Genomic DNA, 23,712 nt, shown 5'->3' with positions numbered 1-23,712 from the left:
GTTGAGGGAGGTGCAGTGGTTGAGGGAGATGGGGAGGTTTAGGGAGGTGCAGTTGTTGAGGGAGATGGGGAGGTTTAGGGAGATGCTGATGTTGAAGGAGGTGCTGAGGTTGAGGGAGATTCAGAGTTTGAGGGAGGTGCTGAGGTTGAGGGAGATTCAGAGGTTGAGGGAGGTGCAGAGGCTTAGGGAGAGAATTCAAGAGCTTAGGACTTTGGCACCTGTTACCTCTAGAGCTACATTTTGTTTTTTACCTGTTCGATCAATATCCCCTTTTGACTTGTCCAACTATCCTTTCTGTCATTCAGTCTCACCTGCATTCTAAGCCTCTCACAGATGTTCCCCTTCTTTGTTTCCTCCATTCTGTCACATTCCCTTTCGACTGTTTCTGCGCTGCTTCATGTTCCCGCCTGGACAGGGAAACATTTATTAATTTCATTCCAATTTCCACCTCGCTATCACCTTCACATGTTCCATCTCTGACACTTTCCATTCCTTTCCTGACCTCACTATTTCCATTTCTGGGGATAGCCTGTCCACTAGTATCCATTACAAGCTCACTGACTCCCATGCTACGTCGACACCAGCTCTCCACACCCCACATCCTGTAAGGACTCCATCCCATTCTCCCAGTTCCTTCACATCTGTCGCATCTGTTCCGATGTTGCCATTTTCCAAACAGGTGCTGCTGACATGTCTTCCTTCTTTCTTAATTGTGGTTTCCCACAGTCTGAGATCAACAGGGTTCTCAACCATGTCCAAACCATCTCCCTCACCTCTGCAGAATAACAGGAAGACTGAGTACTGGGCTAATGGTCAGATTCTTGGCAGTGTGGATAAGCAGAGAGATCTCGGTGTTCATGTACATAGATCCCTGAAAGTTGCCACCCAGGTTGAGAGGGTTGTTAAGAAGGCGTACGGTGTGTTAGCTTTTATTGGTAGAGGGATTGAGTTTAAGAGCCATGAGGTCATATTGCAGCTGTACAAAACTCTGGTGCGGCCACATTTGGAGTATTGCATGCAATTCTGGTCGCCACATTATAGGAAGGATGTGGAAGCATTGGAAAGGGTGCAGAGGAGATTTACCAGAATGTTGCCCGGTATGGAGGGAAGATCTTGGGCGAAATTCTCCCCCAACGGCGCGATGTCTGCCGACTGGCGCCCAAAACGGCGCCAATCAGACGGGCATCGCGCCGCCCCAAAGGTGCGGAATGCTCCGCATCTTTGGGGGCCGAGCCCCAACATTGAGGGGCTAGGCCGACGCCGGAGGGATTTCCGCCCCGCCAGCTGGCGGAAACGGCGTTTGTTGCCCCGCCAGCTGGCGCGGAAATGACATCCCTGGGCGGCGCATGCGCGGGAGTGTCAGCGGCCGCTGACAGTTTCCCGCGCATGCGCAGTGGAGGGAGTCTCTTCCGCCTCCGCCATGGTGGAGATAGTGGCGAATGGCGGAAGGCAAAGAGTGCCCCCACGGCACAGGCCCGCCCGCGGATTGGTGGGCCCCGATCGCGGGCCAGGCCACCGTGGGGGCAGCCCCCCGGGGTCAGATCGCCCCGCGCCCCCCCCAGGACCCCGGAGACCACCCACGCCGCCTTGTCCCGCCGGTAAATACCTACTTTAATTTACACCGGCGGGACAGGCAATTTCTCGGCGGGACTTCGGCCCATCCAGGCCGGAGAATTGAGCGGGGGGGCCTGCCAACTGGCGCGGCGCGATTCCCGCCCCCGCCCAATCTCCGGTACCGGAGACTTCGGCAACCGGCGGGGGCGGGATTCACGGCGGCCAACGGCCATTCTCCGACCCGCGGCGGGGTCGGAGAATGACGCCCCTTATGAGGAAAGGCTGAGGGACTTGAGGCTGTTTTCGTTAGAGAGAAGAAGGTTAAGAGGTGACTTAATTGAGGCATACAAGATGATCCGAGGATTAGATAGGGTGGACAGTGAGAGCCTTTTTCCTTGGATGGTGACGTCTAGCACAAGGGGACATACCTTTAAATTGAGGGGAGATAGATACAGGACAGATGTCAGAGGTAGGTTCTTTACTCAGAGAGTAGTAAGGGTGTGGAATGCCCTGCCTGCAACAGTAGTGGACTCGCCAACACTAAGGACATCCAAATGGTCATTGGATAGACATCTGGACAATAAGGGAATAGTGTAGATGGGCTTTAGAGCGGTTTCACAGGTCGGCGCAACATCGATGGCCGAAGGGCCTGTACTGCGCTGTCATGTTCTATGTTCTATGTTCTCCCAGAACCAGGATAGGGTCCCCCTTGTCCTCACATTTCACCCCACCATCCTCCGCATTCAAAGAATCATCCTCCAGCAGTTCAGCCAACTCCAACATGATGCCACCACTAAACACATCTTCCCCTCACTCCCCCTGTCAGCATTCCGCAGAGACTGTTCCCGCCGGGATACCCTGGTCCACTCCTCCATCGCCCCAACACCTCATCCCCTTCCCACAGCACCTTCCCATGCAATCGCAGAATGTGTAACACCTGCCCGTTTACCTCCTGCCTGCTCATCATCCCAGGGCCTGAACATTCTTTTCAGGTGAGGCAGCGCTTCACGTGCACCTCCGTCAATCTGGTCTATTGCATTGGCTACTCCTAATGCTGTCTACTCTACATTGGAGAGACTAAACGCAGACTAGGTGACCGCTTTGTGGAACACCTCTGGTCCGTCTGCAAGCAGGATCCAGACCTTCCTGTCACTTGCTATTTCGATTCACCGTCCTGTCCTCGCCCCCATGTCTGTTCTTGCCCTGATGCAATGTTCCAGTGAAGCCCAGCGCAAAATGGAGGAACAGCAACTCATCTTCCGATCAGGCACGGTATAGCCTTCCGGACTTAACATTGTGTCCAACAACTTCCAGCTGTGAACTCTCTCCTCCACCTTCACCACATTTTGTTTCATTTTCATTTCTTCCATCGATTCGGTTTTGCCTCACAATTGCCCCCCCTCCAGTGTAAGGCAGTCTGACACATGCAGCCGAGGGGTGGGTAGCTGGTGGTTTCAGTGATGGCAACCGAATGGTGCCGGCATGTGGTGCAGGTTGGGGATTCGGACACCCGCCGGGTAGGGGGGTGTTATGGGTATGTAGGACAGGCGTTGGTGCCGGGGCACAGTGCTGCCGACTCACCTTGAGGAGATTGTGGTTTCTTACGGCACTGTTAGTCGGTTCAGATGGTGTTCCTCATGGCTCTTACATCCTCTGCCACCTGCGCCCAGGCACAGCGAATGGCAGTGGCTGGCAGCCTCCTTCTCGGGCCAGGGTACAGGGCCGACCGCCTCTCCTCCACTATGTCCAGGGGGGTCTCAAGCTCGGCATTCGTGAATCTTGGGGCCGCGTGTCTTACTGCCACCTTGTTGGCTGGGATGTTTTGTGTGGCAAGTAAAGTGTGTATATGCGGCTGCAGCTTGTCAGCCTCCTGAGTGTTAATCCCGATCCCAGCGAATTCCGCACCGTTTCTCATTGGAATAGATTGTGTTCCACGTGGTGCCGGTGCGAGCCCCTTAACAGCCGCTGAATCCGTCCAGGTGCGGCACCAATTTTGCTGTCATGGAAGTCCACGAATCCTGCCCTAGCAGCAATACTTAGGGCTGGGACTTCCGGTTGCGGCTATGCAGAGCTAAGCCGCACGATTCGGCAGCTCCCGCTACCACGGACGTTCGGGCTCGCTAGAGGAGCCCCAACGGAACCTTTTTTTGATGCAACCCGTGGGGAAGGGAAGAGAGAGGTCCCCCTCCAACTTCTATGAAACGGACCAGAAGTGCAACGGCCAAAAAAGCGGCACTGGAGCAACGGGAGAAGCGAGGGAAAAAAAACAAAATGGCGGCGGCCAGGGACAAAGGGGAGCTGCAGGAGTTCATCAAGCGCTGCTTCGAGGAGCAGCGCGAGGAGATGCGCAAGGAGATGCTGGCACCTATGCTTTCGGCAATTGAAGGACTCGGGATCACCCAGAAGGCCCACGAAGTTAAGATCCAGGAGGTACAGAAAAGAGTCAGTCAGAACGAGGACGAGCTCGCGGGCCTGGCGGTGAGAGTGGAGCAGAACGAGGCACTACACAAGAGGTGAGCGGGAAGACTCGAAGACCTGGAGAACAGGTCGAGGAGAAAGAATCTGCGGATCCTGGGTCTCCCTGAAGGAGTGGAGGGGGCCGATGCCGGGGCATACTCGAGCACGATGCTCGAGGCGATGATGGGCACGAAGGCCCCTTCGAGGCCGCTGGAGTTGGACGGGGCACATCGGGTGCTGGTGAGGAAGCCCCAGGCAAATGAGCCGCCAAGGGCGATGGTGGTGAGGTTTCACCGGTTCATGGACAGAGAGTGGGTCCTGAAATGAGCCAAGAAGGAGCGGAGCAGTAAGTGGGACAATGCAGAGATCCGAATATACCCGGACTGGAGCACGGAGGTTGCAAAGCGGAGAGCGGGTTTCAACCGGGCCAAAGCGGCATTGTACCGGAAAGAAGTGAAATTCGGAATGCTGCAGCCAGTGCGACTGTGGGTCACATACAAGGGCCAACACTATTACTTCGAAACGCCTGAAGAGGCGTGGACCTTTATACAAACCGAAAAGTTGGGGGGGGTGAGAGCCCCTCCAATCCGGATGATAACTTGGAACGTGAGGGGCCTGAATGGGCCGGTGAAAAGGGCTCGAGTGTTCGCGCACTTAAAGGGACTGAAGGCGGACGTGGTCATGCTCCAAGAGACACACCTGAAGGTGGCGGACCAGGTCAGGTTAAGAAAGGGATGGGTAGGACAGGTATTCCACTCGGGACTGGACGCGAAGAATAGAGGGGTGGCAATATTGGTGGGAAAGCGGGTGTCATTTGAGGCCAAGACTATTGTAGTGGACAATGGAGGGCGATATGTAATGGTGAGCGGTAGGCTGCAAGGGACGTGGGTGATGTTGGTAAACGTATACGCCCCGAACTGGGATGATGCAGGATTCATGAAGCGCATGTTGGGGCGCATTCCGGACCTGGAGATAGGAGGCCTGATAATGGGAGGGGACTTCAATACAGTGTTGGATCCAGCACTGGACCGCTCCAAATCAAGGACTGGAAAAAGGCGGGCAGCGGCCAAGGTACTTAGGGGGTTTATGGATCAGATGGGGGGAGTGGACCCATGGCGGTTTGCAAGGCCGCAGGCCAGGGAATTTTCTTTCTTCGCCCATGTACACAAGCCTACTCCCGGATAGATTGTTTTGTTCTGGGTAGGGTGCTCATCCCGAGGGTGGAGGGGACGGAGTATTCGGCCATAGCCATTTCGGACCATACCCCGCACTGGGTGGAACTGGAGCTGGGAGAGGAGAGGGACCAACGCCCGTTGTGGCGGCTGGATGTGGGACTGCTGGCGGACGAGGTGGTGTGTGGGAAGGTGAGGGGGTGTCTCGAAAGGTACTTGGAGGCCAACGACAACGGGGAGGTGCGGGTGGGGGTGGTATGGGAGGCTTTGAAGGCGGTGATCAGTGGAGTGCTAATCTCCATTAGGGCTCATCGGGAGAAGACATAGGGTATGGAAAGGGAGAGGTTAGTGGGGGAGATTTTGAGAGTGGACAGGAGATACGCAGAGGCCCCGGAGGAAAGATTACTTTAGGAAAGACGACGGCTCCAGATGGAGTTTGACCTGTTGACCACAGGGAAGGCGGAGGCACAGTGGAGGAAAGCGCATGGGGCGACCTACGAGTATGGGGAAAAGGCTAGTCGGATGCTGGCACACCAGCTCCGTAAGAGGATGGCAGCGAGGGAAATAGGGGGATTCAAAGATGGAAGGGGAGCCACGGTTCGGAGGGCGACGAAAATAAACGAGGTATTTAAGGCCTTTTATGAAGAGCTGTACAGATCCCAGCCCCCATCGGGGGAAGAGGAGATGAGACGATTCCTAGATCAACTGAGATTCCCGAGGGTGGAGGAGCAAGAGGTGGCTGGTTTGGGGGCACCAATTGGGTTGGAGGAGCTGAGCAAAGGTTTGGGGAGTATGCAGGCGGGGAAGGCCCCGGGACCGGACGGATTCCCGGTGGAGTTCTACAGGAAGTACGTAGACCTGTTGGCCCCGCTACTGGTGAGGACCTTTAATGAGGCAAGAGAGGAGGGGACCCTGCCCCCGACAATGTCGGAAGCGAAAATTTCTTTGATCCGAAAGCGGGACAAGGACCCACTGCAATGTGGATTGTACAGGCCGATCTCGATCCTCAATGTGGATGCGAAGTTGCTGGCAAAAGTGCTGGCCACGAGGATCGAGGACTGTGTCCCGGGGGTGATCCATGAAGACCAGACAGGATTCGTAAAGGGCAGGCAATCAAACACTAACGTGCAGCGGCTCTTAAACGTGACAATGATGCCATCGGAGGAGGGAGAGGCGGAGATAGTGGCAGCTATGGACGTGGAGAAGGCCTTTGACCGAGTCGAGTGGGAGTACCTCTGGGAGGTGCTGCATAGGTTTGGGTTCGGGGGAAGGTTTATCAGTTGGGTTACGCTCCTTTACAGAGCCCCGATGGCGAGTGTAGTGACGAACTGGCGGAGGTCGGAGTATTTTCGACTGGACCGGGGGACGAGTAACCCTGTCCCCCCTGTTGTTCGCATTGGCGATTGAACCCTTGGCCATGTCATTGAGGGAGTCTAATAAATGGAGGGGGGTGGTCCGAGGGGGAGAAGAGCATCGGGTGTCGCTATATGCGGATGACCTGTTGCTGCACGTGGCGGATCCAATGGAGGGGATGGTGGAGGTCATGCAGACTCTAAGGGAGTTTGGGGAGTTTTCAGGCCATAAGCTCAATGTAGGGAAGAGTGAGCTCTTTGTATTACAGGCAGGGGACCAAGAAAGAGGGATGGGGACCTACCGCTGAGGAGGGCGGAGGGGAGCTTTCGGTATCTGGGGATCCAGATAGCCAGGAGTAGGGGGACCCTACATAAACTGAATCTGACGAGGTTGGTGGAGCAAATGGAGGAGGATTTCAAAAGATGGGACATGTTACCGCTCTCGCTGGCGGGTAGAGTGCAGTCGGTCAAAATGGTCCTCCTTCCGAGGTTTCTGCTTGTGTTTCAGTGCCTTCCCATCGTGATCACTAAGGCCTTTTTTAAGAGAGTAGGTAGGAGTATTATGGCGTTTGTGTGGGCGAATAAGACCCCGAGACTAAGGAGAGGGTTCCTGGAACGCAGTAGGGACCGAGGGGGGTTGGCGCTGCCAAACCTGGGGAGCTACTACTGGGCAGCAAATGTGGTGATGATCCGCAAGTAGGTTATGGAGGGAGAGGGGGCGGCATGGAAGAGGATGGAGATGGCGTCCTGTAAAGGAACGAGCCTGGGGGCGTTGGTGACGGCACCGCTGCCGCTCTCGCCGACAAAGTATACCACGAGCCCGGTGGTGGCGGCAACGCTAAGGATCTGGGGCCAGTGGAGACGGCACCGGGGTGCAATGGAAGCATCGGTGTGGTCCTCGATCAGGGGTAACCACCGGTTTGTCCCGGGGAAGATGGACGGGGGGGTTCCAGAGCTGGCATCGGGCGGGGATTGGAAGAATGGGGGACCTGTTCATCGACGGGACGTTTGCGAACCTAGGGGCACTGGAGGAGAAGTTCGAGTTACACCCGGGAAATGCCTTTAGATATATGCAGGTGAGGGCTTTTGTGAGGCGACAGGTGAGGGAATTCCCATTGCTCCCGGCACAAGAAGTTCAAGATGGGGTGATCTTGGGTGTATGGGTCGGGGAGGGCAAGGTGTCAGAAATACACCAGGAGTTGAAAGAAGAGGGGGAAGCGCTGGTAGAAGAGTTGAAGGGTAAATGGGAGGAGGAGCTGGGGGAGGAGATCGAGGAAGGTCTGTGGGCTGATGCCCTAGGTAGGGTTAATTCCTCCTCCTCGTGTGCCAGGCTCAGCCTGATACAATTTAAAGTGGTGCACATAGCGCACTTGACAGGGGCGAGGTTGAGTAGTTTCTTTGGGATGGAGGACAGATGTGGAAGGTGCTCAGGGAGCCCGGCAAACCATGTCCATATGTTTTGGTCATGCCGGGCACTGGAGGGGTTCTGGAGGGGAGTTGCGGGAATAGTACCTCAGGTGGTGAAAGTCCGGGTCAAGCCAAGCTGTGGGCTAGCAATATTTGGAGTAGTGGACGAACCGGGAGTGCAGGAGGCGAAAGAGGCCGGCATTCTGGCCTTTGCGTCCCTAGTAACCCGGCGAAGGATCTTGCTAATGTGGAAGGAGGCGAAGCCCCCCAGCGTGGAGGCCTGGATAAATGATATGGCAGGGTTTATCAAGTTGGAGAGGATAAAGTTTGCCTTGCGAGGGTCTGCGCAGGGGTTCTACAGGCGGTGGCAACCGTTCCTAGACTATCTCGCGGAGCGTTAGAGGAAGGTCGGTCAGCAGCAGCAGCAACCTGCGGGGGGGGGGACGGGGGACGGGGACGGGGGGGACGTCCTGGGAGGGTGGGGGGGGGGGGAAGGGGGGACTGCCTGGGAGGATGGATGAGCAAGAGATAACATGAAGGGTTGGGGAAACTGGCACGTACGGGAGAGGGCCAGTGTACAAAGCTGTGTAAATATATCATTTTGCCATGTATATATCTTGCTCTGCGCGGCTTCTCGTTCTTTTTGTTACGGGGGGGGTTATTGTTTGTAAGGGAGAAAAATTGTGTTAAAAAACTTTAATAAATATACTTTTAAAAAAAAATACTTAGGGCTGGATTCTCCGTGGGAAAATGCCGAAATCGCGAAACGCGATCGGCCAGAGAATCGGCTCCGACTCCAGAATCGGGCCCGACTCTGGTTTCATGCCGAATCGGCGTTTGCGGACTCCCAAAATTGCCGAAGTCGATGCGCCCGCCGCGCGGCCCGAAAGTACAGTATGCACTTCATTCTCCGGGGCCTCAGCGATTCTGTGCATCGGATGGGCCTAATTCCCGACGGCGTGTTTCTAATGTGGTAGAGAAAATCGTGAACCTGTTGTGCTGGCTGAGGGGGCTGAGAGAGGAGGTAGGAGATGGCGTGGGGGGACTGCGGATCCAGGATCGGACACCGGCCTGATTTCTGTGGGGAGGGGGGAGGGGACAGGCCAACCAGCCGGGGAGCCCCCGATAGGACAGGGGCGGTGCCCTGGCACTGACCGCCATTACGGCGGCCGTCTTGCTGGCCACCCATCCCGGCCCCTGGGTGGACGCAGAAAAAACGGCCGTATGTGTGGGTGCCCTTGCCCCGCACCCACCCCACATAACCGGCGACACCCACTGGGGGACCATCTAGGGCCACGTCGACGGAAGCCCCCAGTGAGGGCAGTGCCATCAAATGGTGCTCCTGGCAGCAGAGACAGGCTCCAGGCTTGGGGGCACTGATGGGGACGGGGTGCGGGGGTGGGGGTGATGCGGGGCACTGATGGGGACGGGGTGCGGGGGTGGGGGTGATGCGGGGCACTGATGGGGACGGGGTGCGCGGGTGGGGGTGATGCGTGACGGGGGCATGCGGAGACAACCGGGGCCACCGTGCAGCTCATGGTACCTGATTGTGCGCAGGTTTATATGCCATGATGACATGTTTTCCCATCACCCCTTGCAGGTAATCATGGCATTCGGTCATCAACCAGCGATGTTGGCTGCCGTGGCGGCGACGGCTGCCCTGCATGCAGCCCTTTGGCAGCATGAGGGGGGGCGGCTCAGAGAGAAGGCGGAGGCTGCAGAAAGGAACGGGCTGCAGAGGGACAGGTGGCAGCCGCTCAGGTTGGAGGGCTGGCCATCCAACAGGACGAGGAGGAGGTGCAGGTGGTGCCAAGGAGACAACGGATGAAGACACGTGTCTACCGCGACCACATGTCCTTTGAGGACCTTAAGGACCAGGAATGCAGGAGGAGACTGCAGATTAGCAGAGGGACAGTGAGACACATCTGCCGCATGATTCACATCTGGCACCGCATGGGAATGGTGGAGGACACCCGCGACCAGTGGCCGTCAAAGTGACGGTGACCCTCAACTTCTGCGTGATGGGGTCTTTCCAATCGCCGAGTGGGGACCTGTCTGGCATCTCCAAGACATCGGCGCACAGGTGCATCCTTGCCGTCACGGGCGTCCTGTATGCCCTGGCGGACCGGTACATCTAGTCCCCAGTGGACCACACCCACCAGGATGCCCAGACAGCAGGCTTCACTGCCATCGCCGGGATGCCCCGGGTCCAGGGGGTAATCGATGGGGTGCATGTCACCTTATGGCCTCCGGTGGATAACAGGCCGATGTTCACGAACAGGAAGGGGTACCACTCCATGAACGTTCAGGCGCTCTGTGACCATCAGATGCGGATCCTGCACGTTTGCTCCCGGTACCCGGGCAGTGTACATGACTCATTCATATTGGCACAATCGGTGATCCCCGACATGTTCGAAGGACACACCCCGTGACTCCCCCCCCTTAGCTGCGGGGCTGGTTGCTGGCCGACAGGGGTTACCTTTTGTGGCCGTGGCTGATGATGCCTATGCGGAGGCCACAGACCACCGCGGAGATCCGCTACAATGACGCCCATACAGTGACCAGGGGTGTGGCCGAGAGGTACTTCGGGGTCCTGAAGACGTGCTTCAGGTGCCTGGACCGCTCTCTAGTACGAAGCCAGGAGGGTCGGCCGCATCGTGGTACTCTGCTGCATCCTCCACAATATAGCTCAGCAGAGGGGCGATGTGCTGGAGGAGGATGAGGAGGAGGGCAGGCCTCGTCAGACGAGCAGGATGAGGGTGAGGAGGACCTGGGGGCTGGCCAGGCACTGGAGGCGCACAACGGAACCGCTAGGGCCAGCGCGCATGGGACACATTAATCGGGGCACGTTTCACCAACTAGGCGGGAGGGGGATTGCTGGGCAGTGGCACGGACATCACAATACCACACCCCCTCACAACCAGACACCCTCACCTCCCACACCACCGAACACCCTCACCTCCCACACCACCGAACACCCTCACCTCCCACACCACCGAACACCCTCACCTCCCACACCACAAACACCCTCACCTCCCACACCACCGAACACCCTCATCTCCCACAGCACAAACACCCTCACCTTCCACACCACCGAACACCCTCACCTCCCACACCACCGACCCGCTCACCTCCCACACCACAAACACCCTCATCTCCCACACCACAAACACCCTCACATCACACACCACCGAACACCCTCACCTCCCACACCACAAACACCCTCACATCACACACCACCGAACACCCTCACCTCCCACACCACTGAACACCCTCACCTCCCACACCACCGACCCGCTCACCTCCCACACCACAAACACCCTCACCTCCCACACCACCGAACACCCTCATCTCCCACACCACAAACACCCTCATCTCCCACACCACCGAACACCCTCGTCTCCCACACCACAAACACCCTCACCTCCCACACCACCGAACACCCTCATCTCCCACACCATCCAACACCCTCACCTCCCACACCACCGAACATCGTCACCTCCCACACCACAAACACCCTCATCTCCCACACCACAAACACCCACACCTCCCACACCACAAACACCCTCACCTCCCACACCACCGAACACCCTCATCTCCCACACCACAAGCACCCTCACATCACACACCACAAACACCTTCAACTCCCACACCACAAACACCCTCATCTTCCACACCACAAACACTCTCACATCCCACACCACCGAACACCCTCATCTCCCACACCACAAACACCCTCACCTCCCACACCACCGAACATCGTCACCTCCCACACCACCGAACACCCTCATCTCCCACACCAGAAGCACCCTCACCTCCCACACCACCGAACACCCTCATCTCCCACACCACAAACACCCTCACCTCCCACACCACCGAACACCCTCATCTCCCACACCACAAACACCCTCACCTCCCACAACACCGAACATCGTCACCTCCCACACCACTAACACCCTCACCTCCCACACCACCGAGCACCCTCACCTCCCACACCACCGAACACCCTCACCTCCCACACCACCGAACACCCTCACCTCCCACACCACCGAACACCCTCACCTCCCACACCACCGAACACCCTCACCTCCCACACCACCGAACACCCTCACCTCCCACACCACCGAACACCCTCACCTCCCACACCACCGAACACCCTCACCTCCCACACCACAAACACCCTCACCTCCCACACCACCGAACACCCTCATCTCCCACACCACAAACACCCTCACCTCCCACAACACCGAACATCGTCACCTCCCACACCACCGAACACCCTCACCTCCCACACCACCGAACACCCTCATCTCCCACACCACCAACACCCTCACCTCCCACACCACCGAACACCCTCACCTCCCACACCACCGAACACCCTCACCTCCCACACCACCGAACACCGTCACCTCCTACACCACCGAACACCCTCATCTCCCACACCACAAACACCCTCACCTCCCACACCACCGAACAGCCTCATCTCCCACACCACAAACACCCTCACCTCCCACACCACCGAACACCCACATCTCCCACACCAACGAACATCGTCACCTCCCACACCACCGAACACCCTCATCTCCCACACCACCAACACCCTCATCTCCCACACCACCAACACCCTCACCTCCCACACCACCGAACACCCTCACCTCCCACACCACCGAACACCCTCACCTCCCACACCACCGAACATCGTCACCTCCCACACCACCGAACACCCTCATCTCCCACACCACAAACACCCTCACCTCCCACACCACCGAACACCCTCACCTCCCACACCACAAACACCCTCACCTCCCACACCACCGAACACCCTCATCTCCCACACCACAAACACCCTCACCTCCCACACCACCGAACACCCTCATCTCCCACACCACAAACACCCTCACCTCCCACACCACCGAACACCCTCATCTCCCACACCACCGAACACCCTCACCTCCCACACCACCGAACACCCTCACCTCCCACACCACAAACACCCTCACCTCCCACACCACAAACACCCTCACCTCCCACACCACCGAACACCCTCATCTCCCACACCACCGAACACCCTCACCTCCCACACCATCGACCATCCTCACCTCCCACACCACATACACCCTCACCTCCCACACCACCAAACACCCTCACCTCCCACACCACAAACACCCTCACCTCCCACACCACAAACACCCTCACCTCCCACACCACAAACACCCTCACCTCCCACACCACAAACACCCTCACCTCCCACACCACAAACACCCTCACCTCCCACACCACAAACACGCTCACCTCCCACACCACCGAACACCCTCACCTCCCACACCACCGAACACCCTCACCTCCCACACCACAAACACCCTCACCTCCCACACCACAAACACCCTCACCTCCCACACCACAAACACCCTCACCTCCCACACCACCAACACCCTCACCTCCCACACCACCGAACACCCTCACCTCCCACACCACAAACACCCTCACCTCCCACACTACAAACACCCTCACCTCCCACACCACCGAACACCCTCACCTCCCACACCACAAACACCCTCACCTCCCACACCACCGAACACCCTCACCTCCCACACCACCGAACACCCTCACCTCCCACACCGCAAACACCCTCATCTCCCACACCACCGAACACCCTCACCTCCCACACCACCGAACATCGTCACCTCCCACACCACCGAACACCCTCATCTCCCACACCAGAAACACCCTCATCTCCCACACCACCGAACACCCTCATCTCCCACACCACAAACACCCTCACCTCCCACATCACAAACACCCTCACGTCCAACACCATCCAACACCCTCACCTCCCACACCACAAACACCCTCATCTCCCACACCATCCTACACCCTCACCTCCCACACCACAAACACCCTCACCTCCCACACCACCAACACCCTCACCTCCCACACCACCGAACACCCTCACCTCCCACACCACAAACACCCTCACCTCCCACACTACAAACACCCTCACCTCCCACACCACCGAACACCCTCACCTCCCACACCACAAACACCCTCACCTCCCACACCACCGAACACCCTCACCTCCCCCACCACAAACACGCTCACCTCCCACACCACCGAACACCCTCACCTCCCACACCACCGAACACCCTCACCTCCCACACCACAAACACCCTCACCTCCCACACCACCGAACACCCTCACCTCCCACACCACCGAACACCCTCACCTCCCACACCGCAAACACCCTCATCTCCCACACCACCGAACACCCTCACCTCCCACACCACCGAACATCGTCACCTCCCACACCACCGAACACCCTCATCTCCCACACCAGAAACACCCTCATCTCCCACACCACCGAACACCCTCATCTCCCACACCATCCTACACCCTCACCTCCCACACCACAAACACCCTCACCTCCCACACCACCAACACCCTCACCTCCCACACCACCGAACACCCTCACCTCCCACACCACAAACACCCTCACCTCCCACACTACAAACACCCTCACCTCCCACACCACCGAACACCCTCACCTCCCACACCACAAACACCCTCACCTCCCACACCACCGAACACCCTCACCTCCCCCACCACAAACACGCTCACCTCCCACACCACCGAACACCCTCACCTCCCACACCACCGAACACCCTCACCTCCCACACCACAAACACCCTCACCTCCCACACCACCGAACACCCTCACCTCCCACACCACCGAACACCCTCACCTCCCACACCGCAAACACCCTCATCTCCCACACCACCGAACACCCTCACCTCCCACACCACCGAACATCGTCACCTCCCACACCACCGAACACCCTCATCTCCCACACCAGAAACACCCTCATCTCCCACACCACCGAACACCCTCATCTCCCACACCACAAACACCCTCACCTCCCACATCACAAACACCCTCACGTCCAACACCATCCAACACCCTCACCTCCCACACCACAAACACCCTCATCTCCCACACCATCCAACACCCTCACCTCCCACACCACCAAAACACACGCATGCGTTATATATACCTGCGGCACGATGAGCCGGGGGCACTGGGTTGGCAGTGACAGCAGGTCTGGTCCATCGGATGGAGGATGATGACAGCCCACTCTGCGATGAGCTCCATGATCAACATCGTTAGACAATGTCTGGCTCATGCCCACCTGGGTGATCTCTGCATGTGAGCTGGCCAGTCAATCACACAGCCTTGTCGAATAGCTGGGGAGGGGGTTCTGGGGACTGTCGGGGGGTGGGTGGGGGGGAGGGGGATAGAGGAGTTACACGGCCTCACCGTTCACCACTCCCACTCCCAGTGGCCAGCACTGACCGCCCCACCCCCACACCCATCAGACAGAGCACCAAGGCTGGTTTTAACGGTGTGAACATGTGTTTATTCTGTACAATAACATACAGTCTGTGCCCTAGTCCCTATATCTAAGCTGTGCCCTGCACTGGTGCCAACTCAACTGGTGTCTAACTTTCTGACCTTACGGGCCCTACCACTACGCCTCTGTGGTTCCCCAGGCGGTACAGCAGCAGTGGAGGTGGCCTGCTGTGACTCCTGCCCTGCGACAAGGGTCCCCGTTGGCACACGTCTCCTGGGACGACCCGACCTGGATGGGCTTGGCTGCTCCTCAGGCGTCCTGGGTGGCATGGTGCCGCTCTTTTCTGCCCGCTGCCCACCAGATTCAGCGGGGGGGGTTCAGGTGGACATTTGTCGTGAGGACCCGCAACCAGGCAGGGGGTCTCACTTTGTCGCGCGCTGACGACCTCCGTGTCAGTGACCTCCCTCTCCTCCGGGCCGCCGACCACGTCCAATGCCCTCTGCTCTGCCATGGTTTGGGGTCGCAGGTCTGGTGGACCCCCTCCGGTCTTCTCCCGCTCCTGGCGGTTGTGCGTGGCCTTGTCCTGGGGGGTGGGGGGGCAAAGACAAACAACGACAGTGTTAGACAGTGCGGCAATGACCACTTTGCGGCCATGTTGGAGGTCGGTGGCGCTGCGACGCTTGTGTGAGGGAGGTGGAGAATGCCTTATGTCCAGCCGCGGCGGTGTGTCAATCCATTCCCAAAGTTGGCGTTCCTTGTTACGCTAGTGTGGTGAATGTATTACTGCTACCATTCACCATTGTATTGCATTACATTGTATTGTATTATGTTGATGCCCTTGTAGGCTCCGCCTATGGCTCCGCCCCCTCGGGGGAGGTATATAGATCTGCAGCCTGTAGGCGACACTCAGTACAGGGAAGTTGCAGGCAGGCACAGATCTAGCTGATTAAAACCACTGTTCACTTCTCCTCAACGTCTCTTGTGAATTGGTGGTCGCATCAGCTAGCCCCTTGGGAGCGGTTGAATTGCTGCAGCTGTGGACATGATTTCGCTGTCGTGAAACTCCACAGTTTTCATGTCAGCATCAACACTTCGTCTCCAGAATGGAGAATCCAGCCCTTAGTCTCAGGAATGGAGAATTCCGTTGCTAATCTCTCAAACGGAGAATCCAGTTCCTTGTGTCACGCAACAAACTTTTTAATGATTATATTTCAATGTTAATCTGCATTCTGAAGAACAGGTGATGTGTAATATATCCTCTGACTATACCTAATGGTTAATTAAAAATGTATCAGACGTGGCTCAATAGGTAGCTCTCTTACCTCTGAGTTATGGTCTCAAGCTCCACTCTAGAAATTTGTGTGTAAAATTACAGCTGACATTCCGGTGCGGTACTGTGGGAGTTCAGCACAATCTGCTGTTTTTTTTGGATGAGACATTAAATTAAGGCCCCTCTGCGTTTTTGGGTGGCTGCATAAAATCCTGCAACATAGTTTTGAAAAAACAACATTTTATTAAGGCATTTATGATTTTATAACAACAAATACAAATGTAAACATAACTCAGTAAATAAAACTCCCACAACCAAGAACCATACCCAGCCCACATGGCTTATACACACAATTCCCCTCCTCCTCCTCTCGTTGATCTCGCCTAAACTAAACTAAACTAACTCCTCCCTACCCCCGGCCCATTCCCTAACCCTCGCCCCCCCCCCCCGTTGTATCTGCTAACAGTTTATTGTCCCCGAAGAAGTCGATAAACGGCTGCCACCTCCAGAAGAACCCTTACGTTGGTCCTCTTAGGGAAAATTTGATTTTCTCAAGCCTGAGAAACCCTGCCATGTCGCTAACCCATACCCCCATTTCGGGGGCTCCGAGTCCCTCCATGCCAATAAGATCCGCCTCCGCCTCAAGGAGGCAAAAGCCAAAATGTCAACCTCTCTCGTCCCCTGGACTCTCGGGTCTTCCAACACTCCAAAAATCGCCACCTCTGGACTCGGTGCCACCCTTGTCTTTAACACCGTGGACATGACGTCTGCAAATCCCTGCCAGAATCCCTGAGCTTCGGACATGCCCAAAACATGTGGACATGGTTTGCAGGCCCTCCCGCACACCGCCCACACTTATCCTCCACCCCTTCAAAGAACCTGCTCATCCAGGCCACTGCCATGTGTGCCCTGTGGACCACCTTAAATTGTATCAGGCTGAGCCTGGCACATGATGTGGATGTGTTGACTCTACTCAGAGCATCCTCCCACAGATCTGCCTCTAGCTCCTTACCCAGCTCACCCCCCACTTATGCTTAACCTAACATATCTGGGTTCCCTCCCACTCCATGAGCTCTTAAAAAATTTCAGAGACCTTCCCCTCCCACACTCCCGTTTTTGAAACTACCTTGTCCTGTATCGGAAAGGTCGAAACCTGCCTTTGTACAAAGTCCCTCACCTGCAGATAGCTAAACCCATTCCCTCCCGGCAGTTCGTAGTCCTCCCCCAAATCCTCCAAACATGGGAAGCACCCATCAATGAATAGGTCCCCCAGCCTCTCAATCCCTGCTCTCTGCCACCTCCGAAACCCCCCATCCAACCTCCTTGGGAGAAACCGGTGGTTCCCACAAATTGGAGCCCACACCGACGCTCCCTCCACTCCCATATGTCTCCGCCACTCTCTCAGTGTTGCCACTACCACCGGGCTTGTGGAGTACCGCGCCGGTGAGAATGGCAGAGGCGCCATTACCAGTGCCCCTCAGCTTGTGCCCCTACATGATGCCGCCTCCACCAACTCTCATACCTACCCCGCCCTTATTACCCACTTGCTAATCATGGCTATAATTGCCACTCAGTAGGAATTCCTAATGTTCGGTAAGGCCAGCACCCCCCCCCCCCCCATTCGGCTCCGCTCCAACAGCACCTTCCTTACTTCCTTAAGGGTTTTACCCGCCCACACAAACCCAGAGATCACCGCATTAACCAGCTTAAAAAAAGCTTTCGGGATAAAAATAGGGGGACACTGGAAAATAAACAAAAATCTCGGGAGAACCGTCATCTATATGGTCTGTACCCTCCCCGCCAGTGACAACGGGAGCATGTCCCACCTCCAAAAGTCCTCCTTCATTTGCTCAACTAAATGGGCCAGATTTAATTTATGTAGCTGCTCCCATCCCCGTGCCACCTGGATTCCCAAGTATCGAAAACTCCCTCCCACCACTTTAAACAGCAACTCCCCCAGTCACCACTCCTGCCCCCTCGCCTGGATCACAAAAACCTGGCTCTTACCCATGTTCGATTCGTACCCCGAGAACCAGACAAATTCCCCTAAGATCCACATAATCTCTCCCACCCCTCCTAATGGATCAGAAATATACAGTAGTAGGCCTTCTGCATATAATGAGACCCTGTGCTCCACCCCCCCCCCCCCCCCGCCTCCCCCGGACTAGCCCCTTCCAGTCCTTTGACCCACTCAGTGCTAAAGCAAACGGTTCTATGGCCAAAGCAAACAACAGTGGGGAGAATGGACATCCCTGCCTTGTTCACCGATGCAGTCTAAAATACTCCGAGCTCCCTCGGTTCGTCCGCACACTCGCCACCGGTGCTTGGTACAGCAACTGAACCCAGTCCACAAAACCCTGCCCAAACCCAAACCGCCCCAGGACCTCCCACAAATAATTCCACTCCACCCGGTCAAAAGCCTTTTCCGCATCCATAGCGACCACTACCTCCACCTCCCTACCCTCGGAGGGCATCATGATAGCATTCAGGAGCCTTCTAATGTTGGCCGTTAACTGCCTTCCTTTGACAAATCCCATCTGGTCTTCCCCTATCTCCCCAGGGACACAATCCTCTATTCTTAAAGCCAAAATCTTGGCCAGCAATTTGGCATCTGCATTCAGTAGGGAGATTGGCCTGTATGACCCACATTGTTCTGGGTCCTTTTCCCTCTTCAGAATCAAGGAGATCAAAGGCTGTGACATTGTTGGGGATTGTAATGGAAGGACACCTCGCTCTCTAGCCTCATTAAATGCCCCAAACTCGACTGATCCAGCCTCGGATCTATAACCGTATTAAAGTCTCCCCCCCATGATCAGCCGATGCGAGTCCAGATCCGGAATCTTCCCTAACACCTGCCTCATGAACTCCCAGTTTGGTGCATAAATGTTCCCACCCACCATAACACATCTACCCCTTGAGTCCAGCACTATGCTCCCCACTTCAAATGACACCCCCTTATTGATCAAAATTGCTACCCCCCTTGCCCCGAATGAAACACATGCCCCACCCATCTCTTCCTCAGCCTCGTCTGATCCACCAGCCTCGGGTGTGTCTCCTGTAGCGTTGTCACGTCCGCCTTTAAACTCTTCCGATGCGTGAACACGCGAGCCCTCTTGACCGGCCCATTCAGCTTTCTCATGCTCCATGTGATCAGTCTGGTCGGGCCCCCCCCCCTACCGATTAACCATAAACCTTCTTAGGCCAGCCTCCAGTCTGCGTCCTGCGCCTCTTCAAGCCCGCCCCTATGTGCCCACCATCATCGATCCCCATTCTGTCGCCAAACGCCAGTCCCTCCCCTGTCAGCAGATCAATGCCCCCTTCCCTCTCTCTCCCCTCCATAACAAAAGAACAATCCCAACCCTCTTCAACAAACTTATCACCAGCTCGCCTCCCCACTGCGCTTCCCTGAGCTAACCCGCCCAGCTAGCCTGGTAGCCCCCACCCATGGCGTCAAGCATCCTACGCCCCACTGGTCCCCTTCCCTTCCGCTCGACCAACTTATGTACATACGCGAACATTACAATCCCCAACAAACACAAAAAAGAAAATTCCACCCCCTGTCCCCAATGAAGAACAAAGTTAACCCGCAAATAAAACTGAGCAATGGCCAAACTTACATTCAAAACCAGAAGAAAAAGAAGTTTAACAGCAGTTCAAAAACACAACTACTTGCCCCGAAGTTCAATGTCCTCCATTAGCTGCCAGTCCCTTGTCCCTGACAAAGTTCATCGCCTCTTGTGATGATCCGAAATAAAGTTCCTGGCTCTCATTAGTGACCCACAAACAAGCTGGGTACAGCATGCTGAACTTCACCCCCTTCTTAAAGAGGGTCGATTTCACTTTATTAAAACTTGCCCTTCTTTCGGCCAGTTCCGCACCCAGGTCCTGATAGACATGCAGCTCATTGCCTTCCCACAAGCAGCTCCTCGTCTGCCTGGCCCAACTCAAGATCTGTTCCTGGTCTAGGAACCGGTGCATTCATACCGTCATCGCCCTCGTCGGCTCGTTCCTTAGCAGCTTCCTCATCAGTGCCCCTGTCCATCGCCAAGGGCTGAGCAAACGCACCTTCTCCCAGAAACATGTGCACCTGCATCCGATCCCTCACTTGCCCCCCGGCAGGCTGACAATCCTCAGATTCTGCCGGTGGGATCTATTCTCCAGATCCTCCACCTTATCCTGCAGCCTCTTATGGTGGTCCTTCATCAGCCCCATCTCCACTGCCAACGTGGCTAGCTAATCGTTGTGCTCAGCCACTGCCTCTTCCACCTTCTGGATCGCCTGGCCCTGGGTTTCCCGTCTCTGCTCCATACGATCAAACCCCGTCTTTATCGGATCCACCACCCTGGCCAGGTCTTCCAGATATTCCTTTCTATGCAGAGCAAATTTCTCATGGAGAAAGGCCACAAGTTGTTCGGTTGATCACTGGGTTGGCAGTTTCGGTCCCTGACCTTCTGCCATATTCCCCTGTGTCGCAGGTTCCACTCCCGTCTTCGACTAACATTCTCTTCTTTTCAGATCATTTCTGGTCCACGAATCCATACACTGGTGGGGAATCCGCCTCTTCTACTTCATCAGCCCCTTGTTTAATCGATCAAATTCACCGTAAATCGGAGGAAAAGGGCCAAAAAGTCCACCATGAGCGGGAGATACCAAATGTGCAACCACTCACACCATGGTCACCACTGGAAGTTCCAGTTTCTTTTTTGAATAATAATCTTTATTGTCACAAGTAGTTAACATTAACACTGCAATGAATTTACTGTGAAAAGACCCTCGTCGCCACATTCCGGCACCTGTTCGGGTCACAGAGAAGAGAAGGTAAGTTCTCCCTTGGCTGGTGGCCAATATTTATCCCTCAGCCAACACCTCGAAAACAAGTAATCTGGTTATTTTCGATGTGTTGTTTGTGGGACCCTTGCCGTTATGGAGTGTTACAGTAAGCATCTTCCTCTTTGATTATGTATACGGATGTCTTTAGCATGCGCAAGTGACACCATCAATGGCAACGGCTTGCGCAGGTTTTAGTATTGCCATGAGAAGCTTGTATATAGTCGTGCATAGCTGCTGCTGGTTTCTGAATCCATGCTGTACTGTTATTTCAATATTTTTGTAAGTAAAGACTGAACTTTCACAACTCATTCAACTGCCTTTTTGTGGTCCAGTTCCCTCACTTGACATCTGCAAATTGCCTGCCCGATTTTCCACATTACAATAGTGACTGCACTTCAGATAGCACTTTATTGGCTGTAAAGTGCTTTGGGACATTGTGAGGTTTTGAAAGGAGCTACAGAAATGCAAGTCTTGCCTTTTTCAGTCCTTAATCCGTTTAGCTTCAACACCCACCGGCAATAATTTGTTCCATATTTTACCAACAGCTTGCAGGGGAAAAAAATAGCAACTGAACACATGCTTTAACATACTGGACAGGAAGATAGTTGCGTTAAATCCAAAGAATGATGTGCAATAAAAGAATCCCGATGCAGTTGTCAAAGAGTTACAGATTATCTCCTTATTTCATGGTCAAAAGATCTGCACATGCACAATAAAAGAAAATCCAAAGTTACACAGGAGCTTTTCGCTGGAGAGGCGCGCTTCACATATTGGTCTGGCATTCATCAATTTTAGCTTGGCATTGACATTTTACTAACCATTATCTTTCGCACAACAACAGGGAATGCGTGAAAGTTCAAGTTCACGGGTTGTGGTTTTTATGACATGATTTTTTTTTAAACCACGTTAAAGAAATCCAGTTTTATGCATTGCAATTACTGAAGCACATCAAGTGGTTATAGCAGGGAATTCATCATCTTCACGAGGAGTCACTTTCACTTGTATATAAAAGATGTGGCGGATATTCCAAATACAATTTACAGCTGGATAACCATTATTTTATATTTACGATACCCAGGAAATTAATTTGATTTTCACCGTAAACCCTGAAGATATTTTGATTAAAGAGGTGTAACTTTCTGAAAAATGTTTAACAATTCCTTTTCTGTGTGCCAATGTATTAGTGTTTAAAACAATATGGATAGGTATAACTCTTCCAGCTTTTCCATTCTTTGGGCCGAATAAGACACTCGCAAAACAGGAGTGATTTCCGCATTGGAAAAGGTGATATTGGATGTAATGCAGTCGGGCAGCGTTTCTGTCATCCTCACGCCAGTTTTGAGTCATACGGTAGATGGGGCGGGATTCTGTGATCATGAGGCTAAGTGTTGACGGCGTCGGAAACTCTGTCGCGTTTTCGACAGCGTCAACACGGCCTCAGGATCAGCAATTCTGGCCCCTATAGGGGGCCCGCACGGCACTGGAGCGGTTGACGCCGTCAACTGGGCGCCGCGGGATCCGCGCATGCGCAGTGGCACCGGCGCCAACGCGTGCATGCGCAGTGGCTCCCTTCAACGCGCTGGCCCTGACGCAACATGGCGGAGGGCTACAGGGGCCGGCATGGAAGAAAGGAGGCCCCCAGCCAGAGAGGCTGGCCCGCCGAGGCCTCCCCCGGGGTCGGACCCCCCCTTCCCCCCCACAGGCTGCCCCCCGACCCTTCCATGCCGGGTTCCCACCAGCTGAGAGCAGGTGTGGACGGTGCTGGCGGGACTGGGCTTTTTTACGACAGCTGCATGGCCCATCCCGGGCCGAGAATTGGCGCGGGGGGGGGGGTGGCATTTAGAGCGGCCCCCAACCGGCGCCGCGCCAATGGCGCCGATTCTCCGCAGATTCGTGCCGGTTGTGGGGAATCTCCGGCCCCAGGCTGAGAGAATCCCGTCCATGATGTGGTAAAATTCAGAACCCGCGCTATGCTGATCTCCATCAAAGGTGTCATTGAGGTTGTTCATAACTGCTGTCCTGTTCTATGAAGGCAATGATACGTTTTTTGAGCCAGAATCACACCATGTGGGGAATCCGTTTTACCATGGTATTTTTATATTCGAGGGGTGACACCCCTTTACCGGGGAAATTCATATTCCCCGGAGGGCACAGGAAACTGATGGTTCCTATCCCGTGAGCTCGCTGGGGTTATAACAGAACCCATTCACTTCAGTTATACCAATGGTATTATTGTGTCAGTTAGCAATGTTAGAAACTGGGGAAACATTTGTGCCTTCACAAACAACTTTTGTTGATTGGCCCTGTGGACTTATTTAGACTGAA

General features: G+C 55.3%; 1 long non-coding RNA gene across 1 annotated transcript in view; it reads right to left on the bottom strand.

Annotated features, from left to right (window-relative positions):
• Positions 1 to 325: 325 nt before the first annotated feature.
• Positions 326 to 23,712, bottom strand: part of LOC140395435 (uncharacterized) — a 177,113-nt gene continuing 153,726 nt past the window's right edge. The window contains exons 2-3 of the long non-coding RNA XR_011936193.1: positions 16,610 to 16,769; positions 326 to 407 (exon numbers count right to left, since the gene is read on the bottom strand). This is a non-coding gene — a long non-coding RNA (uncharacterized lncRNA). The remainder of the gene's footprint in view (positions 408 to 16,609; positions 16,770 to 23,712) is intronic.

This window comes from Scyliorhinus torazame, chromosome 2 (assembly GCF_047496885.1).
Source record: "Scyliorhinus torazame isolate Kashiwa2021f chromosome 2, sScyTor2.1, whole genome shotgun sequence".
Lineage (NCBI taxonomy): Eukaryota > Metazoa > Chordata > Chondrichthyes > Carcharhiniformes > Scyliorhinidae > Scyliorhinus > Scyliorhinus torazame.
Note: the sequence above shows the minus strand (reverse complement) of the source record. Positions and strands in the feature narration are given on the sequence as shown.